The sequence below is a fragment of the Notamacropus eugenii genome, chromosome 6, assembly GCF_028372415.1.
Source record: "Notamacropus eugenii isolate mMacEug1 chromosome 6, mMacEug1.pri_v2, whole genome shotgun sequence".
NCBI lineage: Eukaryota > Metazoa > Chordata > Mammalia > Diprotodontia > Macropodidae > Notamacropus > Notamacropus eugenii.
Genome location: NC_092877.1, coordinates 214728910 through 214734909, shown reverse-complemented (window position 1 = coordinate 214734909; position 6000 = coordinate 214728910).

Sequence of the window (6000 nt, the reverse complement as noted above, 5' to 3'; positions counted from 1 at the left end):
TAATGTTAACTGGCCTCTTCACTGTTTTCTTTTTAAGCAATTAATGTTTCAAGCATAGTGAGGTCAGTGTGCTATCACAGGGGCTGGCCTCACAATTGCTTTGAGCCTCTAGCTTTCCTCTATGATTTGCATGACCATTAATCATTATTCTACACACAGGGCTGGGAATTGAAAAGGAAAGTGAGAGAAGAAAAATAATTAGACATTATGTAATACACATGGGAAATATTTAAGGCAAAGAAAAAAATCACTGGAAAGTGAAGAAGAAATGAGAAAAATAACATAAGTAAAATTTACAATGTGATTCTTCTGTTCATTGATTTCAGAATGGTTTACAAATCAGTCGCTTTTGTGACTATCTCACAAATCTATAAATAGGATTCACACCACATATGTGGTCTCAATAACCATCACATAAAATGGGATTTTTTTCCCCCAAATCACAGTAGTTTTATGCCTTACTTGTTGATAAGCACTGCATATACAAATAACTTTACAGTTTCCATAGTAACTAATGTACCTCGATGGGTATAAGTCAGAGGAAAAGAGTTTATGAGGGGAGTGACAACTCTAATCGTTGAAAAAAGTGAAGTTTTACCAAAGACTTGAAAAACTACAGATAAATTTGTGGTAGTCTAGAGTAGAATTAAAGCATGTTAAATCTGGAAAAAGACTTTGGACCATTTAGTCCAAGACCCTCTTTTTTAACAGGTGGAAAATTGGTTCCACAGGGCTAAGTGATTTCCTCTAATAAATTCAGGGCCTGAAGGCCACATGTGGTCTTCTAGCTCTTTGGGGGCAGCCTTTTGACTGAGTCCAAGTTTTACAGAATAAATCCTTTAGTTAAGGAGATTTGTTTTGTAAAGTTTGGATTCAGTCAAAAGGCTGAACTTGAGAGCCTGGAGCACCACATGTGTCTTTGAGGGTGCAGGTTTCCCAGCCCTGCATCTAGTTCTCTGAGTTCAGAGATAATTCTAGAACCCAGGTTTTGTGGCTTCTACTCTTTGTTATTCCAAGATATCACAATGACTCTTTTATATGTGAACTAGATACTGATTTATGAATTAGACTATTCTATAAATTTTAATGTCTTCTCCATAGGCATTTAGATGAAGGATTAAGACAATTTCTATATAACGTAGGCAAAGAAACTGTTATTGAGAGGAAATGTAGATAATCTTCTTGTCTGAATTAATCAATAAAATATCTATTGATCAGATCCTCTATATTAAAACTCCAAGAAAAATAGGAATAGTACTTCTGGATGACCTGGATTCAAATCCCATGGTTAATACTTTCTAGCTATGTGACTTCAGGCAAGTCAATTAACCTTCTTGGGCTTCAGTTTCCTTGTCAGTGAAATGAAAGATTAGCCTATATGGCTTTTGAGGTCTCTTCCAGCTTTCCATTTTTAATCTATGATTTATAGCTCTGTGATATGATGAATAATTAAAATAATTTCAGCCAATTCTCTGAGTATAACTTATAGATGGAGGGAATTTCCACGCTGAGATTTCCTTACATGGATGAAACCATAGGTCTGAAACAAAAACGGTGTTGATGATAACAAATAGAAGGTAGATGGGAGAATGGAAAAATACACCAACTAAAATAATTTCAAGAAGCTGTTTAGCTAATGTAAATCAATTGCTTCAGAAGGTGGGGCAGAAAAGCCAAGTAAAAGCAATGAATGACAACAACGAAAACAGAAACAGAAAACAACTTGATTGGCTTTTTAAATGGAAAGATATGTCAGTAATGGGCCATGCAGGTTTAGAATACAATCTCTTTTTGTAAAATATTACCTGAGAAAAAAATAATATAAAATTATAAAAAGTATTGCCTTATAAGACAGTAAAAGCAAGAATAAGTTTAAAGAAAGCTAAGTAAGAGACCAACCAAACAAACAAATAACCACATGAACATTTAAGGGTGAAAGTTAAGAGGACAATAATCGGGCAAAAATGCAAAAGATTTGTAAAGATTTTAGTAACAGCCAGTCCTTTTTAAAACAAGGACAGCGTGGACACCTCCTCTGGATTAAAACTTTGAATATCGTAGCATTGGATAGGCTTTGAGAGGAAGTGGAAATAACTAAAGAAAAGAAAAATGGGAAAAGTAGCTAGTTCAGAGAATATGCACAAAACAGAAGGCTATCCTGGGGGTCACACATTTTGAGGTCCATCAAGTTTTGGTTCTCAAGATAGATTAAAGATGAAAGGATATCAAATATGTAGAAAAAATTGTTGGATGTCATTAGCATACACACACACACATACACACACACACACACACACACACACACAGATCAGTGGAGAAGGTGTCCATAACAATCAAGCCACATACCTACTTCCTCATCTATGAACAATTTTAATGAAAATAATCTACCAATGTACCAGGAATCCTTAATAAAAGTTTTAGAAGATAATATAGAGAGGCACTTAGGTGGCACAGCTGATAAAACACCAGCCCTGGAATCAGAAGGACCTGAGGTACAAATCTAGCCTCAGATGCTAGCTGCGCAACCCTGAACCAGTCACTTGATCATGATCACCTTCAGAGAGAGGGAGAGAGGGAGAGAGAAAGAAAGGGAGAGAGAGAGAGAGAGAAAGAGAGAGAGAGAGAGAGAACATACAGTTTTCACAAATTTCTACATGTCTACAACTGAGAAAGGTATAAAGAAGGTGAATATCCCTATTGTGTTAATTTCTTGTTTTCTCTAAAAAAAACAAAGCATGGAATTTGGTACAACAAACACTACCTTAAGGGCTATCTTTTGTGAATATATCAAAATCATACATGATCTCTTGAAAGAAATAACAAGAAAAATTTTGATAATCCTGTTATTAATGTCAAGCAAGAAATAAAATATGGAGACAGATACTTGCCTAAATATATGCTACTTCCATAGAGGAAATCTAGCATAGAGTCCAAGTCTAAGAGCACTTTCTTTTAGATAATTTGTTTCTGCAGGTGTTCCTCTTTGCAAATAACATTGTCTATTTTGTTCAATGCACTTATATATATGCACAAAAATACCAACTTTCTTTGTTATCTTGTCGTATGTTTCATTTTTTAGGTGCAGTTATGTTTCTTTTTATAGAACTGAAAATACAGTGATAATCCTTCCCTTTAAAAATGGCACTAAATAATAAAGTCAGAGAGAATCCTGCATTAAAAAGGTACTTCAAAATTTCAAGGAATCTGTGTTTTCATTAATGTTGTTAGTGTCTCCAGGCTGCAGATTATGACCTATCCAAATGAGCCTTATCATGCTGTGTGTTTTCCCATAAAGCTTCTACAGAAGATTTACCTAATTTTCTGGAGGCCTTCTTCTCAATCTTTTATCTTTTAATGGGTAATAGAGCAGCATGTGGATTTTTGTTCCATCATTGGCTTAGCTTCTCTTTTCTTACTGTACTTTTGCTGAATGGTGGCATTAAAGCCACTTTTCAAGTGTCATCATTTGGTAATATGCTGCAGCTTCTCACAGCCACTATCCATCTATCCATTGAAATTTTTGGTCACTCACAATTTTAATTCTTAAGAAATTGTAGCATTTCTTGACTCAGAGCAATATAGAATTACCTGGAAAATATTGGCATTCAAAAAGATGAATTTTTATTACTGAGACACATAGTTTCCCAAATGCAATCTGCCTATTCAATTCTGGGTTTAATTGAATGCCCATCTTTAATGCCATCTACGGTGAGTACTAATGCTGAAGTCCAGATAATTTTGAAAGCATTATTAGAGCAATGATATTCAAGATGTCTGAAAATCAAAAAAAAAGAATCAATCTCACATTACTACCCACAAAAGACAGTTGAGAGGATGTCAATTGCCCCAACTCATATGCCTTCTTTCTCATCCTTATAAAATCTTTTGTTGTTGTTTTTGGAGGCTTGCCCAGGTAGAAAGGTAGAAAGTGTCTGAAGTTGGATTTGAATTCAGGTCCTCATAACTCTTGGGCTGGTGCTCTATATACTGCACTAGCTAGCTGCCCCCGTGTAAATTTTTTATGGGAATATTCTATGTAGATATTACATGCATCCTTGATGATAAGAAGGGAATAGGCATGCTTTCATAAACAATTTTCTATGCTAGAAAAAACATTTTCAGTCATACAGTTTCACTAAAATGTGAAAGGAATAGGAGATCCTCCTGTGGTTACTTATTTTTAGTATAATAAGAAAGCATTTGACAAGGCAGAGAAAAATAAAGCCTCAAAATCATTACCCATGTATTTGTTATGATTATACAGAATTGTGTGATAGATATAACTATAGAGAAACTTATTTTTATTGATACTATGGTTACCAGTGTTAAGAAAGGCTAATTTTAAACTGTTTCTCCAAATTTTTATAATTGAAATTTCACTTATGTAAAGAAACCATGAACAAAGTTAAATCTTTTTCAAGTTGGAGTAAGATGTTTCAAAACTTGTTTTTTTGATGAGTTATATTAAAAGATTATTTGGATCTTGTCCATATAAAACGTGATAACCTAAAGTAAAAATTCATTAGCTTATAATGGATTTGTTTCTTCTGCTTCAAAAAAACCCAGCTATGCTATTCTAAAGTCGCTAGGGAGCAAATACAGATAAGCATGTTTTTATTTAGACAAAATATCCTGATAAGTTGAAATTTCTTTGATGTACCTCTGGTGTCACAGCTGTGCATCCCACCCCAGGAATGTCAAGATCTCTAACATGGCAGGAATTCTACCATGATCCAAGAAAGACATTTGCTTTGGCAAACATATCTACCTATTTATCCTCTATTCCTAATTATTAAAAGATTATAGAACTGGAGTGTCAGGGGACCTCAGAAGACATATCATCCAAACTCCTCATCCAACAGATGAGGGAAACAGAAGATAAATTACTTTTGCCCAGTCCACACAAGAAGTTAAGGAAGTATTATAGGTGGGATTTGGAACCCTCTCAGATTAATTGATATCTTATTAATCAAACTGTAGGAGCTGGTAGAACTCACTGAAACCTCTGCTTACAAGATTGCAAATGCATAGTATCAAATCTGTGTATTTCTCTACCCCCATATATCTCCTCTATACTTGTATTTGTGTCTAAAATTTTATCATGTCATACTTTTGAGTACTGACAGTTTCTCACTTTAGGAAATACCTATTAAGTGCAAATTTGTCCAGAATGGGTAACATTTGACTTCATTATGTGCTGATACAATAGCAGAAATTTCGTGACTTAATTGAGAACAAAGTCCTGGGAGAGCAGGAGGAAGGACAAGAGCCTAATGGATGAGGATTATGGACAATGTTAAAGAATATGAAATGTTATAAAAAAAACAAATTTCATAATTTTTCTTAAGACTGGTCCAGGTTCTATGTGCCTTTGGCCATATTCCTTCAGGGAAAGTGTGTGAGTTCATTTAACAATTGTGAAATTTAGATTATTGATTGATGAATGGTTAAGAGTTTTAATCACTCTAATGTCTACAGATCAGATTTGAATTTAATAGTGTTGATCTTAGTAGAAGAGTTTGTAAGAATTTAGATATCTAAATTTCAAAGCTACAAGTTGGTCCTGTCTCTTTAGAGAGAAAGGGAAGATGAATGGTAAATGAGTCAATCTGATCAGGATATATTTTGCCTATCTCTGGGTTGCTCAAGTGTTATTCAACTCTGTTTTCTCTATCACCATGGCCTCTGGAAGTCCCATCTTGCCCTTCAGTGAGGTGTACAGACCACCCTTCACTTTTCTTATAGACCAATAACAGTCTTAGTTTAGATTTAATCCTTGGACCTTGTGTAACTACCAAACTATAAAATGCTGCTCTGATTATAAGGTGTGTCTCTGTTGCTGACAGATTATCCTTGGACCTTTGTGTGTTAGTTTCTCTTTGAAGCAGATTTTTGTCACAATGCAAACATATTACCATTTGGAAAAGAAAAAAAGAGATTAAAAGCTCCATCAGCTACAAAGAAGCATATGGAAAAGGAAGTTAACCAGAAAACTATCAA